Source organism: Chenopodium album, chromosome 11 (assembly GCF_948465745.1).
Source record: "Chenopodium album chromosome 11, dcCheAlbu1.1, whole genome shotgun sequence".
NCBI lineage: Eukaryota > Viridiplantae > Streptophyta > Magnoliopsida > Caryophyllales > Amaranthaceae > Chenopodium > Chenopodium album.
The window spans coordinates 26830006-26854646 of NC_137844.1; the positions used below are offsets into that span (position 1 = coordinate 26830006).

General features: G+C 38.8%; 1 pseudogene; it reads right to left on the bottom strand.

Moving 5' to 3' along the window:
- Window positions 1–15767: 15767 nt before the first annotated feature.
- On the bottom strand, window positions 15768–15866 carry LOC145569616 (small nucleolar RNA R71; annotated as a pseudogene).
- Between the last annotated feature and the right edge of the window lie 8775 nt (window positions 15867–24641).

Sequence of the window (24641 nt, forward strand, 5' to 3'; positions counted from 1 at the left end):
GATCCCGTTAATGCCGGCGTAGGGACCTCTTCATCTCTAAGGGAGTTCCTAGAGTGGGACGAGTGCACTCTGTACTTTGTGATTCATAGTGGGAGTGTTCGTAGCCATGGTTCTGGTAACGACGCTATCGGTTCCTTGTACGATAGTTACTTTTGCGACCATGACGGTTTGCGTCGCCTGTGGGAGTCTTGTGGCTTGACTCCTTTGCTCCGAGCCACTCTGGCTCTGTATTCTTTCGGGTCGAGCCATTACGTGGTTCAAGCTTTGGTGGAGTTCTTTTGGGACACCACCAACACTTTCCATTTTCCCTAGGTTAGATGACTGTAACCCCTTCCGACTTCAGTCTCATTATAGGTTTGGAGTTTCGTTCGGTTGCGCTTCCATTTGATAGCGAGATCACAGTCTTTTCTCCAGTTGTACTGGAGCTGTTGGGCCCTATCACTGTTCGGGCTCGTAGCGAGGCTGAGCCGACGCATCTCAGCTCTCGATGTATCCGTCAGTCCACGCTCGTGGCGGCTTTTCAGGATGGTTATGGGGAGGTGTTATTGCCACTTTTGGCTCCACCACCTATTTTGCTAGAGGAAGGAGAGGTATTCCTCGTTTTCTGTGTTTGTCCTTTAGATAGCCCCCAAATAGATACTAATGATTTGGATTTGTTTTGCCAGGATACACGAGTAGAGTTCGTTCCTCCACCGATATCCATCACCTATCAGGGGATGTATGGCCCGGTCGAGGAGATGATTCCTCTGGCTCCTCTAGAACATCGTTTCATCGAGCAGTCTACACCTCGGCATTAGACTTGGGTGAGTCATTTGTTCATTGTTTACTTATATATCTTTGATTGTTACCGAATAGTCTCTTGATAGTTTACTCGCGAGGTGGTAACGAGGATGGTGAGGGGTATGGACTCCTTTCGCTACCAGCTGATGAGATTGAGGGATCGAGCCTCCTGTCGTCATGACGACATTGCTACATAGGTATTTCTCTTATCCTTATCATATATTTTATTTGTTTATTTTTCCATCTGACTTCATTTTTTATTGCAGGGGCAGCCTATTCCTCCGCCACATACTCGGACGAGACCTGAGGCTAGAAGAGAGAGATCCGGGTTTGGCTTGAGACGTCATTGTACTTCTTCTAGTGGCCAGGGTGGCCGGTCGGAGACGGCTCCTACCGAGAGTATCAGAGAGTTCGGGCTCTTCGTCTGAGGGTGCACATGTTAGGCCGACAGGCCAAGGAGGCATGACATCGGCTCCTATAGGGGGTGGTGGGACGTACGAGGTTAGCTCGTCGTCGCAGCAGCCGCAACAGCCTCAGCCGTTGGCGATTCAGCGTCAGGGTGAGCCTGGAGTTAGTGAGGAGCATACCCCATGATCTACATTATTTTTTGACACTTAGGGAGTTCCTCCCCATTTGCGTCCTCCGGCACCGTAGTTGTACCTGTATTTATTTTTATTTGAGTTTGTAGGACTTTGCTAGTTTGTATCATATGACTCTATGTTAGACGTACTGTATATACATACTTTTATCTATTTATGTTTATTTGTTCTGTCATTTTTATTACCAATGAAGGGTATCCGACTTTTTCCCCCAAAAGAAAAAAAATAAAAAATAATAAAATAAAATACTTTGACTAAAATAAGCCTAAAAATAATTTAGCTCAAATTAATCGAAAAAGGTGTTTGAGATAATGTTGGATAAGGTTTTAAGACAAGAGGTCAAAACCGTAAAGTCAATGTACAAAATCGAGTCATAGTCGGAAAAATAACAGTTTGCATAGCGCGTCAAGCTGGCGTTATGCTGGCTTTCTGTCGCTAGACGCTGACCTTTGTCGCCAGGCGACAGGCCTTGTCGCCAGGCGCTGCACCTGTCGCCTGGCGTTAATCCCTTTTTTCACCGAATCCTTTCGGGATTCGAATTGTACCAGTTTTGTGCATAAATAGCCCCCAAATCTGCCGATTTTGTATATTTCGAACAGATTAAAAATTTATTGTTTTAATTCTCATCAAGCAATCATGTTTAAGAATTTTAGTGATTTTACTCGTGAGTGGTGCCGGTCTTTGACTGCTAAGGAGAGAAAAGAGCTTGACTTTTTTCATTTGGGAGGTATTTATGGTATTAAGGGGGTAGACATAGATATAGATTTTATTCACACCGCCTTAGAATATTAAGATCCGGACACCGATTGCTTTAGACTAGGCTATGATGAAATTAGTCCTTTACCGGAAGAATTTGGTGCCATTCTAGGCTTCCCTTCTTCAAATCTTGCGGTAATTCCTAATGTGAGTGAATAATATTATAAAGACTTTGAGCGTTTCTTTAATCTTAAGGACAGGGATCTAACAAATATCGTAGAGGGGAATGTAGTTAATTTGAAAGAATTTGCACGCCGTTATTTTGATAGACCTCATTCCAAATCTTTTCATGTTTATAGGAGGAGAACTTTCCTCTTTTGCATGTTTAGCCAATATCTCCTCACTAGTGGTAATATTCGTGAGGGTCAAGCAATTTTAGTATTTATCATGGAACAAATTGAATCAGGGAGAAACCGAATGCCTTTAATTGTTGGAGAAACTATGCTTAGTTTAGATGAATTAAAGAAAAATCCAAAAGCACCTCTTCGAGGCTCTCCAATTTTATTACAGGTAGAAAAATAATATTTTTAATTACAGAAATCAAAAATATATATTTGTATAGTAATACTAATTATTTGCATTGAATTTTTGCAGATATAGCTAATGGAGATGCTAGAATTAATTAGTCCTCCTGATAATATTGACAAGTATACGCCAAATTGCTTTGTAAGGCGAAAGAAACGCTTTTCCATAAAGATGGGCCGCTGGGAGTGGAGCCAAATATTTGCCTCTTGTGATTTTGCCATAAAGTGGGTCATTCCTTGGCGGAAAATTGAGAAGATAGTTGGTGTAAACAAACAACCCTTTTGCCGTCTTCCTAACTTATCAAAGTTGACCTTTTATTACCCCTGCAGGGTAAAAAGACAGTATGGCCTTGCTCAAACCATTCCTTCTAGTGATCTTCGTCGCCCTTATGAATTTCCTGTTTCACAAGACATGGAGAGGTTTGATAATTATTGGAGTGCTAGGACTTTATGGGAAGTTGTTACCCAAAAGGTTCCTCCTTCTTTGTCTAAATATGTGAAGCAATGGATACTTGGTAGATCTAAAAAAGACCAGAACAAAGTTCAAAATAAGACCAATGTGAAGAATTGTCTTGGAGACAAGAAAGCTCCTTTTAAGGAACGCCTAGGTGAAAAGGTTGAATTCAAGACTCCTGTTATGCCTAAGAAGAAAAATACTACTAAGAGCAAGGAGAAAAGGAAAGCTGACTCTGCAGAAAAGAAAGTGTGGGTAGAAAAGAAACATGGAGTGATGGCTAAAGGGGAGACTACCGATACCAAGATCGAATGCATATCCTCTAAGGGATGCTTGTTACCAAAAGTGATGGATGACGAAGAAAATGCTGATAAGAAATGGAAGAGGGCTAGGAAAGAAAAGACAAATTAGAGCATTGCTTTACTTTCAATTTATTAGACATTTTTAATTTTCAAGTTAAATTATTTTTAGGCTTCATTTAAATTCCATCAATAATGTGATTTTTACTTTATTTTATTTATGCAATTTTTAGCTTGTTAAATTAATTCAACATTTATATTTAATTTCTATTAAAGCAATGAAAACACTTTAATAATTTTTTGAAAATTATTCGAGTACAAAAATCGAAAATTTCTGAAATACAACAAAATTTGCCCAGATTATCGCGAAAAAATTGGCGTCGCGGTTTTAAGTGTGGTGCCAGTCGCTACTGCTTGTCGCCTGGCGCTGCATTTTGTAGCCAGACGCTGTAGTTGTCGGCCGATGATGATATCTGTCGTCAGGCGACAGATATTTTTGGGATGCGTTGGTCTTGAATTTTTCGCCGATTGTACAGAGTTGACTTGTCGATGCTGGGATGCGAGATTTGTAAAAATTAAAGTTGCCGCACCCTATAAGGGTTTCCTACATATCCTTTCCTAAGGAATCAGGCCAAACGTAGCTATCTTGAGTGTCCTACTCAAGTTATTATGGGTAGTACTTCTTAAGTTGGTCAAGATTTGTCATGTTTGAGAATTCATTGCCATCCTTATCAGTTAGTTTTGCAGCACCTCCTGATAGGATAGTTTTGACAATATATGGTCCAGACCAATTGGGCATAAATTTGTTGCTTGGATCCAAAACATTTTTCCTTAATGCTTTTAACACTAAGTCTCCTACTTTGATGTTTCTTGTCTTGCCTTTCTTGTTGAAGTGTCTAGCCATACGAGTTTGATAGCATTGAATATGATGTAGAGCTTCTAGACGTTTTTCATCGAGTAGAATTAGCTCCTCATATCTTGCTCTAGTCCATTCAACGTCATCGAGTTACTTTCCAAAGCAATGCGTAAGGATGGTATTTCTAGCTCTACAGGTTGTACAACATCCATTCCATAGACTAAGGAAAATGTCATATTTCCTGTTGATGAGCGAATTGACGTGCGATAAGCCTAAAGAGCAAAGTGGAGTTTGTTATTCAATCCTTGTAGTTTTCTGTCATCTTCTTAATGATAGTCTTTAAATTTTTATTAGCTGCCTCAACCGCACCATTTACTTGAGGTCTGTATGGGGAGGAATGATGATGTTGAATGCCATACTTTTGTAGCAATTCTTCACATTCTGCTTGAAAGTGAGTTCCATTATCACTTATTATTTCATGTGGGACTCCATATCAACAATTAATGTTTCTTTCGATAAAGAGTGCTACATGCTTTGCAGTGAGTTTTGCATATGATTTTGCTTTAACCCATTTAGTGAAGTAATCAATTGCTACTAAGATGTATTCATGACCTCCTGTTCATGGAGGAGTAATTTTTCCAATGAGGTCTATCCCCCATGTTGAGAATGGCTATGGTTATGTATTGGTGTAGAGGAGAGATTGAGAAACATATTGTAAATTAGCGTATATTTGACATTTAGGGCATCTTTTGACATATTGATGACAGTCCCTATTCATGGTAGTCCAATAATGCCCTTCACGCATTATCTTTTAGACTAGCATTTTGCCATTTACATGTGTTCTACATACTCCTTCATGGACTATTCTCATAGCCCTTTGGGCTTTCTTTTTGCCTACACATAGTAGAGCTTGACCCTCAGGTACCCGTTTGTGTAACTCGTCGTTTATGAGCACATATTGGGAAGCCAAAAGTCTTAAGGCTCGTTTTTCTCTTTTGTCAGCGTGGAGTGGATACTCTCCTTTTGTGACGTAGTTGAGGATGTCTGTATACCAAGGTTCTTCTTCTTCTTGGATCACTTCATCATCCTCTATAGCTTGAATATAAGCCGGTTTATGCCTTTTTTCTATCGTTAAAGGCAATTGCTCGATTTCCGTAGGAATCCTAACCATTGAGGCTAGTCTTGCCAAAGCATCGGCTAATCGATTTTCTTCTCTAGGTAGATATGTGTACTCTACCTTTTCAAGTTTGTTCGTAAGAGTTTCCAAGTATGTTTGGTAAGGGGCCAAGCTTTCACTCCTTACTTTCCATCTTTTTGAAATTTGGTTGATGATCAATGAAGAATCTCCGAATATTCGAAGTTTCTTTACAACCAATGCCAATGCTGTTTCGAGGCCTACCACGCCTGCTTCATATTCTGCAGTGTTGTTGGTAACGTCGAAATCTAGCTTTATGGAGATTGGAATATGTTCTTCTTTAGGTGATACTAATAATACCCCTAAGCCACATCCCTTTTGGTTTGAAGCTCCGTCGAAGTATAAAGTCCAAGTATCATCTTCTGTGATCATCAAGTCTTCGTCTGGAAGTCATTCTCGTGTATTAGTGTTGAATCTTCTATTGGGAAGTCTGCTAAGAAGTCCGAGACCACAAATCCTTTAATAGCCTATTGAGGCATGAATCTTACATCAAATTGGGCTAAATTGACTATCCATCTTGAGATTCGCCCATTTAGTGTAGATTTCTCGAAAAGATACTTAAGTGGGTCCATCCGAGATACTACGAAGACTGTGTGAACGAGCATGTAATGTCTTAACTTGGTTGTGGCCCACACTAATGCGAGGCACAATTTCTTAAGTGGTGTATAGCGTATTTCATACTCGAGCATCTTTTAACTCAGATAGTAGATGGCATTCTCTTTTCCTTCTACTTCTTGTACGAGCATAGCCCCCCATTGTCTCTTTAGTGACTGTTAGGTACAACCTAAGAGGGATTCCTGGGAGTGATGGTGCTTATACAGGAGAATTAGCGAAATAGGCTTTGATCTTTTCAAAGGCTTTTTGGCACTCGTCGTCCCATATTATTGGCACATTCTTCTTGAGCTTCTTGAATATTCGTTCACATATTGTTGTTAATTTGGATATGAACCTACTTATGTATTGCAACAGGCCAATGAATCCCCAAATTTGTTTTTCGGTTTTGGGCGGTGGCATTGACATGATTGCCTTGATCTTGGTTGGGTCTATCTCTATTCCTCTAGAGCTAATGACGTATCCCAAGCGTTTTCTAGAGGTGACTCTAAAAGCGCACTTAGACGGGTTCAACCTCATGTTGTATTTTCTTAGCCTTTTAAAGAATTTCCTTAAGGCTATCAAATGTCATGGGAGATCCTTTGATTTTACAATCATTTCATCTGCATAGACTTCAAATTCCTTGTGCATCAAGTCATGGAGTAAAGCAGTCGCTGCCCGTTGGTAAGTGGCACTCGCATTTTTCAACCCGAATAGCATCACCGTGTAACAGTAAGTGCCCCAAGGTGTTATGAATGTCGTCTTCTCCATGTCTTCTTCTTCCATGAGGATATGGTTATACCCTGCGTATCCGTCCATAAACGAGAGAAGTGCGTGATTCGCTGTAGTATCTACTAGAATATCAATGTGTGGTAAAGGAAAGTCGTCCTTTGGACTTGCCTTATTTAGATCTCGGTAGTCGACACACATTCTTACCCTTCCATCCTTCTTTGGAACTGGGACCACATTTGCGACCTATTCGGGATATTTAGATACCCTGATAAAACCTACAGTTATCTGTTTTTGTACTTCTTCTTTTATTTTAAGAGCTACGTCGGGTTTCATTCGACGTAACTTTTGTTTTACGGGTTTCATTCCTGGAATTAATGGTATTGTGTGTTGAGTTATTTCTCTATTTATTCCTGGCATATCTTTATATGACCAAGCGAATACATCGATAAACTCTTTTAGTAGATTAATTAAATCGGTTCTTTCATCTTTACTAAGTGTTAGTCCGATTTTAACTTCTCTTTTAATGGTTGGATCTTTTGAGATATCAATCGTTTCAGTATCTTCAATTACCGGTGTTCTATTTTCAAGTGTTTCCATTGCTTTAATTATTTCTTTGTCATTTTCATTGTTAGTTAAGCAATGCTCGTCATCTTGAGTTAAAGAATGACACGAGAAGTAAGCAAATGAAGACATATTATCAAACTCGGAAACCATTACATCAAATAAAGACATATCTGATGGGACTTGACTACTAACTATTCTAGGAGAGAGTGCTAAAACAGAAGAATTTGGGGAAGGTGCTATAGCTAGAGACTTAGAAGACTCGAAAGGGGAAGACTCTGACTCTGACTCAGATGATTCTTCGAACATTGGTCCTTGTCCTGTTGTTATGGAGATCTTTCTTCCACTTGGAGTAGTCACCTTCATGGTCTTTCGCCATCCTTGAACTAGCCCTTCTGCTGGAGTGATAAGCTTAGAAGGATCAAAGTTATCACTTTGTAGTACTGTTTGAATGAGCAAGGAGTTATCTTCTATGTATGTTGGCTCATTCTTCTCATGCCCAAAGAGAAGTCCCATGACATTAAATTCAATGCATGGAGGTTCTTTCTCCTTATGGATAGGAGTCGGGATATCATCCAGAAAGTTGCAATCCAAAAAGATTTTGAACCCAGGTTGTCTTATCCCATTCTTGACAAAGGGTTTAGGAAATTCATAGCATGGATAATCCTCTCCTTCTCTCATGAATTATCCATTTAGGGTGAGAGGATAATGAACCATTGGGATTGCTTTCTTTTGGGTACGAGCGTTCCTATGTGTATTTTCTTTTTCCCGGGCTCGCTTAAGGTCTTCTAGAGTTGGTTTAAAACCAAGTCCAAAAGTGTTCAATTTAGGGAGGCCAGGTAGTCCCATTTTCTTCGCTATCTCTTTCTTCTTTCCAAGAGTTATTCCAGGAAATTGTCCTTTTTTTCTGAGGATAGCGTTTACTGTCATATTGGAATGGAGGCCATAGTGAAAAGGGGTCCTTTAATCTTCCTCGATTAAGGAGACCTTTTCGTTAAAGCCCCACAAATCTTCGTCATCTACATCATGCTCTACATTTATGATCGGATTCTCGATGGCTTTGATTCTCATTGGTGAAGCATCGATCGTAATAGGGATTCGTCGAACTATAGCCTTCACTTGTTGATGAATGGATGAAGGGACAGCCTTTAGGTCATGAAGTCAAGAGCGTCCCAACAGTAAGTTGAAGGAAGCTTTAATGTCTACCACTTTAAAAGTAGTAGCATGTTCCAATAACAATTAAACTACTTACTTAGATGCCTCGTATCTCTTTCTAATAACAAAATACACGCGTTAGTAACTTCAAGGAAAACAATAAATCAAACAATTAAATTAAATAATTAAAATAGAGATTAGGGATCAAAACCTCAGAAATTATCAACCTTTCACGTCTAGGGAGAAGACAACTTCGAACTTGGCTAAGTGTGTCTAGAACTAATGAATGTGGAATTTTGTATGAGGGAAAGGATTAGAAAAGAAGAGAGAGAACTTCTAGCTTTAGAGAGAATAGAGAGAGATGATGATTCTGAATTATTGATGATTGTTGATAATAAAAATGGGGAGGTACAACCCCTATTTATAGAAAAATAGTCCGGAAACAAATCAAGTCTTACTCGGAATAAAACTGGCATCTGTCGCCAGGCGACAGACATCAGCGCTAGGCGACAGGATTAGCGCCAAGAGACAGATGTTAGCGCCAGGCGACAGAATTTGTCGTTTGGCACTTATTAAAAGATACAACGCGTTTTCACGCGGAATCCTCTTCTTAATATGATTAAGCAGCAAATTCCACGTTTATCAAATTAAAATCAGGTTTATCATACAACACTTATTTTATTCCAAATAAAACTCTTTAATTATATAATTATCAATCCTAATATCATTAGAATCTAAAAGAACCTTCCAAATATTCTAGAAGATTAAATCAATCCTAACAATTTTAGGAATAATAATTAATAGGCCCTCCTCTAGATCATTGGGCCGCATATAAAATTCATTTCGGGCCAAATTTAGTTTAAGCCATAACTTCCTCATTATTCATCGGAATTGGGCTTATAATATATCGTTGGAAAGCTCTTTTCGAGCCCAATCCAACTAAACTATTATTGGACCCTCATCATGAACCTAAATAAATTGGACTGGCTATTTTCATAAATAAAGTCCAAGAAAAGAAATGTTTTCAAAAACAGAAAGAAAAATATTTTAATAAAAAACATCCACATTACTAGACTTTCCACACTTTCACCTCGTTCGATAATCAAATGACGTGATAGGTATTCATCACTGGGTTTAGTTTTGGGGAGACACATTTGAGTGTCTACACTATTAAACATCCTTCGCAATTCTCAAATGATTGTAAATCGAATGAGTCAAGAATAGCTTCCTGTACAAGTTTCTTGATGCGTTTGATGTTAATGTACGACAATGCCACAAGTAAGTTTCATTTGACTCAATGGTCTTAGCTTTCTTGGTGGTACTATTAACATTATAAACTTGTTTTTCTAACGAAAGCACATAGAGACCATTTTCAGAATCTGCAATACCATATAAAACATTATTGAGAAAAAACGAACATTCATTGCTCTTTACTCGGAATTCAAATTGAAATAATTTTTTTTGGTAATGTTAGGAACATAATAACAATTTTAAAGTTCAAAAACTAGCCCCAAGGGAAAAGACAAATTGAGAGTTCCTATGGATACGGCCGCAATTCTGGCTCCATTGCCGACCCGAAGTTCAACCTTTCCCTTCGCTAGCCTCCTAGTGTTCCTTAGTCCCTGAGAATTAGAACAAAGGTGTGAGCCACATTCGGTATCTAATACCCATGATGCTGAGCTATTGAAGTTTCAGTCTATAATGAATAGTCCTGATTTAGAAGCAACGATTCTGTTCTTCTGATCTTCCTTGAATTTGTGGCAAGCTCTCTTCCAATGTCCCTTCTTCTTGCAATAGAAGCATTCGGAATCAGATTTAGAAGATGTTACCTTCTTTTCCTTGTTATCTTTGGCATCTTTTGGCTTAGGAGGAAAGGTCTTCTTACCCTTTCCCTTAAAGCCTTTCTTCTTCTTGCCTGAGTGCTTGAACGGCTTTCCCTTTTATATCATGAGCATATCATGCTTCCCCTCATCCTTGAGCGTTTCCTCGGCTAGCTTCAACATACCTTGAAGCTCGGTGGGGGTTTTCTCCATGTTGTGCATGTTATAATTCATCTTGAACTGATCATAGGCTTTGTGCAGCGAGTAGAGAATGATGTCAATTGCCATCTCGGTTGAATACCCTACGTCAAGCTTTTCCATGTTCTCAAATAATCCTATCATTTTGAGTACATGTGGGCTGACCGACTCTCCTTTCTTGAGCTTACTCTCAAGGATCTTCCTATGGGTTTCAAACCTTTCAGTTCAATTCTGCTCTTGGAACATGTTCAGCAGCTTAGAAATGATCTCAAAAGTTATTTGAGTTATTTGCAGACATGGTTCAACTTCTACTTGTCGAGAATTGGTTGTTTGAGTTATTTGCAAACATGGTTCTACAATTGAAAGAATTTGAAATGATAAACCATTCATAATACTTATATAAGATTGAAATCATGCATAATTATCAAACTTATTTAAACATCTTATTCACACATTAAATTGTCCCCTTTTGGTGAGAATAAGTCGATTCCAAGATCCAAAGAATTAATGAGTAGTTAAGCATGCTTTGGCTTGTCTTAACACTCAATATTTTAATGGTAAGCAACTCTTTGCTAATGGCTCCAAGCCACTCTTGGTTAGATAAATCGTTGCATCCAATGCTCTCTCAACAACTTATCCACTTTGCCACGACATGTAAGGACTCCATCACTCATATCGTTGAGTACAACCAAAACCAACATGCATACCCGGTATTCCTTACGTATCCTAGGAGTAATAGTGATGCCTTGCTTTGACGTATCCCAACACTACTCTCAATAGGTCGGTAAGTGTTGTTTTGGAATGGCAAATTTTACTCAATATATTAGGGACCTAGGGTTTCTATGTTGGTCAATTTAAGTGGACTTAATTAATCATAACAACATTCAAAATCCTAAACATGCATCTAACATATAATTCACATATACATAATCATAAATATATATATCGAAAACATAAGTAAATGATGCATTTGGCAACTAGCATGACCCCTTGAGTCCTCAAGTCATCAAGGGTCTTCTTTTGCAACTTCATGGCTTCGTCTTCCAAGAACCTTCGTCTTCAAGACATGACAAAAATAATGCAAATACTAGTATCTACGATTAGGACTAATCTAAAAATTAAGATACAAAAATAATCAATGGTATTTAGATTAGGACCGTATTTAGATTTACAAAAATACATGACGGAACGCAGTCCGTATCTTCTATCCTAATCGGGCCCCATTAGTTGCCATTTTATAAAACCTATGAGAGAATATACATTCCATTCATCCATTCACTATATGTGAATGGCCATGCATTATAATCAAGTAACAATGCACAAACACGCGTAAACTAGTAACTAACTTAGATGGTTAATCCAATTAACGCACCTAATTAAAACTAGTCAAAATTGTTTAACCGATTATGTAATTAAGCGCAATTAAAATTGAAGCTCCCGCTAAATTCCACGCCCATCTTAATTAATCTAATCAATTAAGCCGGTAATCCTAAAAATTTTCCAAAATAAAATTTTGCAAGTGCCGTTCAAAACCGAGACCTAGCCTCCAACATTTTAATTAAAATTAATAAACATGATTAAAATAATTAAATTAAATAAAACGGAAAAACGCAAAACATACCCCAACGGTTTCGTGTGCCTAGCACCAAGCAACAATGCTTGGTTTGCTAGGCACCAAGCCTCGGCTAGTCGAGCACTAACCTCCATTATGCACCATTCAACAAACGCACATGCTCACGCTCGCCCAGTCGCACATCTCCAGCACAGCCACACACACAGCAGCGCACATGATGCGCACATCATGCTAGCTGCTGCTGCGCCATGTTGTTGCTGCCTTGCCGGCCGTGGCGCGCCATGCTGCAGGTTAGCAAGCGCCAGCCACGCTTGGCTGCACGCACCAAGCAACAACCATGCCTTTGCAGCCACATACGGGCTACTGTGCAGCCCGGCTAGCCAAAGGTGGTTTTGCCTTGGTTTGGTTGCCAAAACCTTGGGATTAATACTGAATACTGTGTGACTTATTTACTTAATTCCAAATTAATTTTAGAATTAATTTAATGAGCAAAATGAAAAATAATAAGTCCAACTTAATAAATTCATTCAAGTGCACAAAATCAAAATTATTTCCAAGAACTAATATTTAATAAAATTGGTTCAACTTAATGCAATAAAAAGAATAGGGCTATTCTCACTATTAATTTAATTAACTAAAATTAATCATGAGATTTGAGAAAAATAAAGGGGAGTTGGAATTATGAACACAAAATTCAAATAAAGATTCCAACTTTAACTTGTGAATCCTTGAAAAATTATATCTTCCAATATGAAGATAAATGAAATTTCTATCACAACATTGAAGCTTTATGATTCCAATCAACTTAATAAATAATTAAATCAAAAGTTCAACAAAAAAAAATTCATGGAATTTAGTAACTCAAAGTTCCAACCACTTAAAACAATTAAAGATTGGATCTTTAGTACTTAAAAGCCTTAAATAATACATTTTTCACACTTAATGCAATGGATTTGCAATTATGAGAAAATTTAACCAATCTTTCAAGCACTAATTACTACAAAGTAACCATGCTTAAAGAGGTCCAAAAATGCAGAAACATTAAGGAAAGAACTAAATACATAATCACCATAAATATGCCATTAAGATTCAAGGTTAAAAGGTTTAAAATTTTTCGTCATTTTTCGTCAAAAACGAAAAACCCTCAAAAAAAGGGATTTCAGGTCGGATTTTGGCTTTTTCACAAAACTTAAAGGAATGAAAACTTTCCAGAATGCTGTTTCCACCCAAAATTCACTATTTTTGGGCGAAAATCTTGGTTTAGGGCCAAAAATCTCATTAAAACGGGATTAAAATTAATAAAACCAAGATACTAATCTAATTAGTAACATAAAACTAGAAAGATAAAGCCATAAAAACACCGTGAAAATTTTTAGTTATAAAAATAAATGAGCAAGGCTCCAATTGATGTGTGACATTTTTGGCACTCATTTGGTTCCTTTTTGGATGATTTTTATTTCATTTTATCTCTCTTTTCTTTAGTTTTCCTTAGTTTTATTCTTGTTTTCTTCATTTTATGCTTTTTGTAGTTAGTTTCTCTGTCTTTTTCTAGTTTACTTGTTATTTTTCTTTTTTACTTGCTTTTTATCTTTTGCTTGTAGGTCGTAATTGATTGTCCAAGAATTCCCGGGCTTCCTTTCTATAGTTTTCCATTGATTTTCATGCCTAAAGCTTGTGCAAGAAGTTTCAAGTCAATGAGAGGTTCAAGGAGCATGCTTCAAAGTCTTGTTTATGCCTTCCTCATGGCTCATTTCCTTCAAGAAATTCAAGGAAGTTGCTGCCTACCTTGTCCTCCATCATCATCTAGGATGCGTGCACCTCGTGAGCAAGGGAAAGGGAGAAAAGAGGAAGCTGCAGCTATTTGCGGGCGCACTCAAGGAGTGTGCGGCCGCACATCAGGTTTGTGCGGGCGCACATTCCTGGGTACACTCCTTCGAGCGCCCGCACTTACGAGGGTCTATTTTTGGGCGTCATTGCCGACCTCTCCTTTGTATATATAGTTATTTCTACCTATTTTTGAAAAATGAAGTTTTTAGTTTTAGATGGAATTTGATAGTTAGTTTTTGGGGGAGAATTTTAGAGAGAGAAACTCAAGAACTAGAGAGAGAAGCTCATGATTTTTGGTGATTGCTCAAGGATTCCTCATTGTATTTGATCTTTGGATTAAAGTTTTGTAAGGATCTTCTTCTTGATTTCAATACAAGTTTGATTTTAGTTGATTTCATTAGTTTTTCATATTGTTGATGATTGATTTGGATTTTGATTGAATTTTGATTGATTTTGATTGATTGTTGGTTTAATCTTTGAATTCAAGTATGTTGATGATGGAATTGATGATTGTTGTAGTTTTGATCTCCATTTCTATGGCTAGTGAGTAATTTCCTAGCTAGGGAGATGGTGAAGCATGTATGAGTGATGGAATAGTGTAATTTGGGGATAATTGATGGAGTTGATGATATGATTAAACTTGGTTGATTTTTCATGTGCATGTGTGTGATTAATTGAGGTTTGTCCATCTTTGATTAATACACTAGATTGCATTGTAAGCTTGCTATGATACGGACCATTGATTAGTAGACTTGCAATTTCACGATTGAGGTGCTTTGTGACGTTCCCTAGGTAGTGTTTAGCGTAGTTGACGCTAGTTAGACCTCTAGGTGAACCACCTTAGTATGCTCTTTTGGATACATGATGATTTTCCTTCATATCGCTTGACTTAGTCGGTTTGACCTCCCAAATTACCGTTTCCATTATGATTGCATGTGGATCCATTGCCCTAGTGTCTTAGATTGATTTAATACAAGTTTGCATACCTAGTTAGCCTTAGTTCTACCTCAAACCCCTTCTTGATTCCGAAATAGCTTGATCTAGACTTCGTGCACTTGATATCCATTCCCTTGGGTTCGACCTTGACTTGCCACTACGCTAAATAGGGGTTAGTTAAGCTACAAATTTTGTTTGATAGGGTGGGGTGGTAGATCAACGACCTACCGTTCTCCGTCCCATCAAAATGGCGCCGTTGCCGGGGAATGGTGCTTGAGTGTATGTTGTTTTTGAGTCTATTTCATTTTGATAAAATACAAAAAGATTTTGTTTCTCTAGGCTACACTTGTAGCCGTGCTACTAACATTTTTGTGTGAGTTTTGCATGCATAGAACCCGTGATCGTCCCCTTGTTCCCCTTGATCCGGAAATTGAGAGGACTCTTTCAAGAAGAAGAGTGGATAATAGATCCTTGGCTTATAGCTCTTCAAGTGAAGAAGAAATTCAAGAAGAACAAGGAATGGGTGAAAATCCTAGAATAGCCTTGAAGGAGCTTGGAGTGCCCGGGGCATATAGGTTTGAGAGTGGAATAGCTCCACCTACTACCCCGGCAAATGACTTCGAAATCCGGCCGGCAATGATCACCTTGATTGAGAGAAGGCAATATAGTGGGGCTAAGAATGAGAGCCCATTGAACCATTTGAAAGAATTTGAAAAATATTGCAACACTATCAAAGTCAATGGGGTCTCTCAAGAATTCATCCGTCTCAAGTTGTTCCCTTTCTCTCTATTAGGAAGATCTTTGGAGTGGCTAGACAAGGAAGTGAAGCCCAAATCCTTGAGAACTTGGGATGATGTTACAAAGGCTTTCTTGTCTCGTTTCTATCCCCAAAAGAAGACGGCGGAGGCAAGAGCCTTGATTCAAGGGTTCAAGCAAAGGCCGAGTGAAAGCCTTTATGAAGCATGGGAGAGATTCAAAGAGTATCAAAGGGAGTGCCCTCACCACGGAATCCCCACATACCAAGTGATCCAAATCTTCTATGGCGGTTTAAGTCCCCAAGGCAAGTCATGCCTTGATGGAGGGGCCGGGGGCCCTATCATGAACAAAACCGAAGAAGAAGTTGTGGACATCATTGAGGACGTGGTGACATATTATAGGGATTGGCAAGATGGGGAGAGAGACTCTTCAAGCAAGCAATCTTCATTGTATTCGGTGGACTATCTCAATGCAATCAACAACCTTTCCTCCCAAATGACAAACTTAGGAAAGGAGGTCACCACAATCAAAGCTAAGTTGGAGAGCACTTCTACCTCTTCTCAAGCTTCTAATCTTCCCTCCCAATTTAAGGGGAGAGGTACTCCTTCTAACTCTCAACCCCCTCCCTCTTCACATAATATGCCTTTGGGTTGCTTGTTTTGTGATGCATGTGGATCGTATGATCATGACTCTAGTGTTTGTCCTAATGAATGTGTTGATGAATTTGACAACAATGAGTGTGAACATGTTAATTTTGTGTCAAACAACAATTTTCAAAGGTTTGATAATCAAAAAGGCCAATGGAATAGGAATTACCAAAACCAAGGCAATTTTGACAACTATAATCATAATGGTGGTTATAGGAACCAAGGGAATCAAGGTTCTCGTGGTAACCATAACCAAGGTTATAGTAGCCAAAATCAAAGCCAAAACTATGGTAATCAAAATCATAATTATGGTAATCAAAACCAAGGTTATGTAAATCATAACCAAGGTAATGGAAACCATAATCATGGTGGTGGTAACCATACTCAAGGTTATGGTTCAAATCAAAATAGGAGTAATTGGGACAATCAAGGAAGGGGAAATTTTCAAAACAATGCTCAAAGAGGTCCCCCACCCGGTTTTGTTCCAAAGACTCAAAATGAAAATTCCTATTCACAACCTTCTTCTCCTAAGACAACCTTGGAAGAGTTGATTGATAATCAAACCAAGATCATTAACACCTATATGGCGGTTAGTGATAAGAAATTCAATGAGATGATGACCCACAATAAGATGCTTGAGACTCAAATTACTCAATTAGCAAGCACTATTAAGGATTTTGCTAGTCCTTCATCTTTGCCTTCCCAAGGTGTTGAACCAAAGAAACCCGTGTACTCTATTGCCACAAGTGGTGGAAATGATTTTGATGAGGGAGTTTCTTGTTCAAAAGAGGGAAGAGATGAGAGTGGTGCTAAGGAGAATGAAGTGGAAAGGGTTGAGTCTAAATGAAATCTATTGTGAGGTTGACAAAAGAGAAGAGTATGTTGGTGAAAAGATGAGTGAGATAGAGAGATTTCCCGATCTACCATATCCCCAAAAATATTTGAGATTCAAAATGGATGAGCAATTTGGGAAGTTCCTTGAAGCTTTTAAGGATGTTCATGATTCTACATCCTCTACCGAACCAATTCCCGACATGCCTAAGTACTCCAAGTTTGTTAAGGAGATCTTAAAAGAGAGAGAGGATTTTGATGAGGGTAGTTCGGTGGAAGGAGGGAAGTGCTTAGGTGCTCTTATCCATGGTGAACTCCCAAGGAAGATGGAGGATGCGGGGAATTTTTCAATCCCTTGTCAAATTAAGGAAATGGTTTTTGAAAATGCTTTGTGTGACCTTGGTGCTAGTGTTAGCATTATGCCTTTCTCGGTTTTCAAGCGGCTTGATCTTGGTGAGCTTCAACCATCCAAGATAACACTTCAATTGGCCGACCGTTCTATTAAGTTTCCTAAGGGAAGAATTGATGATGTCCCCTTAAGGATTGGAGAGTTTGTTTTTCCGGTGGATTTTGTTGTTCTAGAGATTGAGGAGGATGAACATATTCCAATCATCTTAGGGAGACCTTTCTTAGCTACCTCGGGAGCTTTAATAGATGTCAAAGGAGGTCAAATTACTTTGAGGTGTGGGAAATTAGAAGAGAGTTTTAAGTTAAAACCAATGCATGAGTCTTTATCTTGTGTCCAAGATATTGCATGTGCTAGTCTTTCTCGTTCCATTGATGGTATGTGCATGATTGATTCTTCTACTAACAATGTTTTTGAGATTGTTGATGATGTTTGTGCAAGTATTGATGATGTTAGTGAAGAAGAATTTGTGATTCAAAAGCCAAAGGATGAGAAAGACATTGGTTTTCCAAATTGGTTCAAGCTTAATTCTCATGAGGAAGAGAAAGCTTCCATGATTAAGGATGTTGAAGTCAAGCCGAAGAAAAAGGCCCGTGACTCAAAGAAGGCAAGAAAAAGGAAGAAGTTGAGAAGTGAAAAAGAAGAATTTGAAAAGAACTTTGTGAGAGTTTCATCAAGCAACAATGAGAAGTTGCCAAAGGTTGAAGAAGAATTTGCTCTATCAACCACCTTGAAGAAGGTGGTGTTCTTTGATCCTCCATGATTAGGAGGAAGGGTCGAGCTTAGGACCTTAAGCAAGCGCTTCCCGGGAGGCAACCCGGAGTTTCTAACCTTTCTCTTTGATTTTTGAATTTTCTCTTTTTTGTTTCTTTTATTACTTTGTCTTTTCTTTTACTTTTCCCTTTATTTGGATCTTTAGGGTGTCCGTTTGCGGGATTGGAATTCAACAAATATGCATGATGGATGGAAGGTGTTCATGGCACAATTCATATTTTGTTCGATTCTAGTCGAAATTTGAGGTAAGAGGGTAAGAATTTTTAGAGAGGTGAGATAGGAAATTCATATTTTGAATAATGGAGGAAATTGATACTTAGTGAATTTTTGTGGTGTGTACATGAATTTTCAACTTTGAGGACTTTGAAAATGATTTTAGCTACTGCCTATGTTGTTCCTCATCACCATCATAATTCATGTGTGCACCCAAATAGGCAGTAAGTATCAAAATTTTTGAGAAAAGAAGAAGGAAGGAGCACGCACAGGGATGTGCGGCCGCACACGAGGCATGTGCGGGCGCACAGCCTGCGTGTGCGGGCGCACATCAGCGCTGTGCGGCCGCACAGATGCTGAACGTGCTATTATCTTCTTCTTCCTCCTTCTTTCCCTTCATTTCCTTCATTCCTCATCTCAAACCTCACGAACACCTCCTTCAAACCCTCCTCCTTGTGCGCATCTCCAACCCTCTCATTCATCATCTAAAATCACTCAAATCCTCACCAAAATCACTCCATTCTCACTCAAAATCACTCACAAATCTTTCTACACTACAAATTCCTCACAATTTGACCCAAATTTCACTCACTCTCTCTCCTACTCTTGGTGACCGAAAATTGGGGGTTTTGTGTGGAGTTCAAATTGCTTGCTCAAAATTGGTTTATCTTGCTTCTTTTATGGTATAATCACTAACCCTTGCTTTAATTTTGCCAATTATATCATAAATTTGCATGAATTACAAATTTGTATGAGCATGAATAGTGTAGTATTGATTTTGTGATTTTTGATGCTTGTACTTGATTTTGGTTGTGATTTGGTGATATTTGATGATTGATTTTGCATGACATTGTGTTGTTTGTTGATTTTGTAGCAATATTCATCAATTTTGGTTGAATTCTTGTGAGTTGAAATTTTGGAAAGTTGGTAGTAAGTGGTGATTTCGGTATTGGCTTTGTGTTTGCTCTTGGATTGATTGAAAAGGAATTTTTCTTGGTTCATTGATATTGTTGATTGGTTTGGAATTGGTTTGATTGAAGGGAATTGTGAAATTGGAGTTTGGTGATTTTGGTAGTAAGTGGTGAATTTGGGTGTGGTGCTCTTGGTTCTTTGGTTTGCTACTTGATTGTTTGTTGGTGATCTTCTATACTTCTCACAATGTCTAAATACCTCAAGAAACTCACCAAAAAGCGAAAAACCGATGTTAGCATCGAGGAACCTCCCCGCCCAAGTACCTCCACTAGGCCTAGTACATCTTCTAGACCTAGTACTTCCAACCCATCTTCCACTCAAACACGACCTCCTACCTCTCTTCCAAAGAAGAAAAATTTCACAGATAAACAAAAAGCCTTTTATCAAAATCTGAAAGATGAAAGAACCCTCAAACAAACCCGCCATTACTTTCAATCCGATATGCTGAAGTTGGGGATTGATAATGATGTGCGGTCATTGCTTTTGAATTTGAGATTGGGGACTTTCATCGCCGACGCCTACCGCACCTACAAGGAGCCTACCTTGGAATTCTTGGCTACCTTGGAGCTTGTACCCATTGGAGGGGTATATAGGGTGCGGTTCCAATTGTTCAACAACATATTTGACCAATCTTTAGAAGAGTTCAACGTCGCTTTGGATTTTGATCCCCATGGGGATATTATTAACGTTGAACACTTCATCTTCCCGGATTATGATCAAGATTCTTAGTGTGAAGACATCTCCGGTGGTAGTGAGTTCATCGCCAACAAGGCCAAGATCTCGGACGTATACCAACCTTGTCTTAGGGTTGTACACCGTCTATTGGGCTATGTCTTGTTCCCCAAGCAAGAGATGGGGAAATTGAGTAAATTGGAGCTCAAAGTCCTTTGGCTATCTACTCGCCCGGAGTTTGTGGGCCGGTTGAACTTGGGCTACATCTTTGCCCAATATTGCTTGGACCTTCGCAAAAGGAGGACGGGAGAGATCCCATGTGGGGGTATGGTAACTAGGCTTTTGACTCACCTTCGCCTCGATGATTATCTCTCATTTTGTAACGAGATCGGGGATGCAGATTCCATCTACCTCGATATGCAACAATTGGGTCAAATCCAATTTATCTCCAAGGGTTTTAGTGAAGGGAGATATGAGTGGCTAAGAGGCAACGAGCATTGGTGCTTCTTGCCTAACCCTAGCTTGACTTCTTTGGCTAGGATTGCCAACAATGTATGGCATGTTCCCAGGTCCTTCCGGCATCCCAACTTTGATTCCGAGGAGGATGAAGAAGAAGAAGATGAGGAAGAACAACAAAATCAACAACAACAACAACATCCACAACAACAACATTTTTCTCCACAACAACAAGCTCCTCATGAGCAAGAACAAGAGCAAGGGCAACATGCTTTTGCCAATGAAGATTTGAAGGCTCTTAGTGAGCAAATGAGTGGATTAAAAGTCCACGTAGACGGCATGTATGATCAAGACTTTGGGGCCCTCTATGACCAAATAAGAGGTATTCAAGAGATGCAACAAGGTATGTTTATACAACAACAACAACTTTATGATGCGGAAGTTAACCGTGGGAACATTACTCCCCCGGTTAACTATCCGTATTTCCCGCCTCAACAAGGTCCTCTACCTTCGTTTGGGCATCCTTATTGGTCGGGGCCTTCTAACCCCGACACCGAGCGTCACTATTACCCGGACGAGCATGGTAACTATGATTACAAGGCTCCGGGTGGTAGTGACTATAGGGGGGATCCTAACTACCCCCATGTCCATCCCAACCACCCTTTTGAGCTCACTTTGCCCGATACCTACACCCTCTTGCTCCTTGGCAACACGATCTTTTCAAGGGGCATTATGGGTGGCCCGAGGGGTACACCGGAGGATGGGAGCCTTACCCTCATCCCTTCGATGACCCCGAGCGCTACAGAGACCCCGATGGGGCCGGGCCAAGTGGGAGTGGTGGTGGTGATGGTAGTAGTTATTAGTTCCCTTTTAGCTTCTCATGCTTTTTACCTCCATCCCTCATATTTTTGATACTTGCTTTGTTTTGATCGGGATGTTGAGATGTATTTTCTATCTAGCTTGGGGGAACTAGTAACTTGCTCGGTGACCTTGTTGTTGTTGTGTACATATCTTAGTTGCTTGCATGTTTATTTTCATTCCTCTTTTTGGTTTCCTCATTTTCTTGATCTCTAGGCTACTTTCCTTGTAGCTAGCTTGTTTGCCCTATTTACTTGGATGTTTGTTGTTTGTGGAGTTGTTTTGCTTGCCATGTTGTTGTTGATGATCCCTTATATCCAAACCCCTCAATCCAAATCCCTTCATTCCAACTCTTGTAATTTAGAGTAGTTCTTTAGTTAGTCTAGATTTTATTTCCTTTATTCTTTATTTTCTTTGGTAGTTTAGCTTTTCTTTCCTTTAGTTGTATATACTTCTTGCTTTGTTTATTTTCTTTTATTTGTTGTTTTTTTTTATTTATTTTGAAGTTACTAACCATTTTCTTTGTTCATAGTTTCTTTTATTTCTTTTTCTCACTTGGTTCCTTGAAGAGCTTTTGGATATGGAATGCTACGAGGTGGTTTCTTATTGCTTCGTTTATTTTTGCTATGCTTGGAATCCCGGTGAGACCTTTCTTATTTTTCTCTTTATTTTCCTTGGTTGCATAGAATAGGATTAGTTTAGGAGAAGTTGAATGGTTCGAGGATGGATGCTTATTAACACGTAATGTGTTTGGGATCGGTGACTTTGTTGTCTATCGATCACTTGTTTGTCGATTGGGATTTTTATGTGTTTAACATGCTTTCTAGTCCTTTGCATGCTTTTCTCCTATGTTTTCCTTTCCTATGTCTCCATTTCTTTTCTTTTACTCTCTTTTATTTTACCTTTTTATCTTACTTTCTTTTATTTTTCTTCTTATTTTTGATGTGATTTTGAGGCATTGTTTTTCATTTCTTTTCTTTTGAGATGAACCTTGTACATTGGAATTGTCTTTTGCATGACTTTCTTCCTAGGTTGTAAAGGTATGCACGGTTTGAGATTATGTTCGGTTGACTCTAGGATAGTGTATGCTAGGGTAGTTGGTTTGAACTAGGAGGATCATGAAGCCGGATTCTACTTGTTTGTGGTATGTTGGAAGTTGCTTCTTATAGTTGATTTGACACCATTGGTGAGTTTTTGCCACAACCTTGTGAGGTTACTTGTTTTTCTAGCCTTCAACATTCCTTGTATGAGCGGCGTGGATCCTTGACTATGCAAACCTAATCTAATAAAGCTTGATGTATGATTCTCAAACACGAGACCGAACTATCTAGGAAGGACAAAGGCACATTTTTCGGGGTGGTATCTTTCATTTTTACTATATTTTGTTATTTTCTTTTGTTTTGGGTTTACATTTGCCTTCTTGCAACCATTTGAGCCTTATCCTTTCTTTTCAAGCCACATCTTTAGTTATTTGACCTTTTGTTTCATTTTCTACCTTTCTTGATTTTTGTGAAGCAATATGATCATTTGAGATGAAGTTTGTGGTGGTTAAGTTGGAATTTTGGTTTTTATGAAAGCAAGATTGTGTTATGATTTCTTTGTGAATAATGGCAAATGAGTATGAGTAAAAGCCGTCCTTTATAATAAAAGGCATGGACAAATAAGTGCAAAAGTTATAAAAGCCGTCCGAATTTAGCAAAAGGCAAGGACTTTGCAATTACAATATAAAAACACAAAAAAAAAATTGAAAAGTAAGAATTCAAAAATATTTTGATGTATTCTTTTCTCTTTCTAAGCATTGAGGACAATGCTCCATTTTAGCTTGGGGGAGAAGCGTGTACGCTTTTTGTATATATTTTTGTGAGTATAGCTTCAAGTAAGCTTGGGGGTGTTGTTTTTGTTTGGTAATTTCTTGATTGTGGTGTTAAGGATTGATCACCCTTTTGCTTCACTTTTAGGAAAATCACCAAATTTTAAAATTTTTGCCTACCTTCACCCTTTATGCCTTACGTTACAACCTTGGGGAAAGACCTTTCGACCTAGATAGTTGAGTCACTATTCGGGGGAGGGCATCATGGGTCATTGCCTAAGGAAAGGGGATGCATAGTCAAGATTGTCGAGTAGCCTTAAAATATTTCTTTTCCGGTTCCTTCGAGGAATCATTGGGACACTCACCAAGGGGAGATTTGAGACTAGTGGGAAGAACGCGGTAAGATTGTTTGGGATGAAAGTGAATTGTGATAACTAGTTCCTATGCCTAGCATACCCTATGTTTCAATCAACCTTGGATATCTTGAAACGTGCATACCTTAACTACTTGAGAAAGATTGTCATTCACATGCTTTATAGTCTTTATGTTGATTCATTTCGCAAAGATTCGTTTCTATTTCATTTTCTTTCTTTTAATTCTATGGTTTGCCTCATTGATGTTTGGTGGAGAGTTATGGGTCAAACTCTTAGGATACCCTTACGAGACCTCACTCGTCCTCATAGGCGACTTTGGGGTTTAAAGGGCTTGTTGTAGCTAAAAACAACCGTGATTCCTACGACAATGAGTTTTAGTGTATATTCTTATCTTGAGTCTTTCTTTTTCGTTTTTAATAAAATTTTCATCCTCTCTTTTTCTTGCTTTAATTTGCTCGAGGACGAGCAAAAGTTTAGCTTGGGGGAATTTGATGTGTGACATTTTTGGCACTCATTTGGTTCCTTTTTGGATGATTTTTATTTCATTTTATCTCTCTTTTCTTTAGTTTTCCTTAGTTTTATTCTTGTTTTCTTCATTTTATGCTTTTTGTAGTTAGTTTCTCTTTTTCATGTCTTTTTCTAGTTTACTTGTTATTTTTCTCTTTTACTTGCTTTTTATCTTTTGCTTGTAGGTGGTAATTGATTGTCCAAGAATTCCCGGGCTTCCTTTCTATAGTTTTCCATTGATTTTCATGCCTAAAGCTTGTGCAAGAAGTTTCAAGTCAATGAGAGGTTCAAGGAGCATGCTTCAAAGTCTTGTTTATGCCTTCCTCATGGCTCATTTCCTTCAAGAAATTCAAGGAAGTTGCTGCCTACCTTGTCCTCCATCATCATCATCTAGGATGCGTGCACCTCGTGAGCAAGGGCAAGGAAGAAAGGAGGAAGCTGCAGCTATGTGCGGGCGCACTCAAGGAGTGTGCGGCCGCACATCTGTCGTGTGCGGCCGCACATAAGGT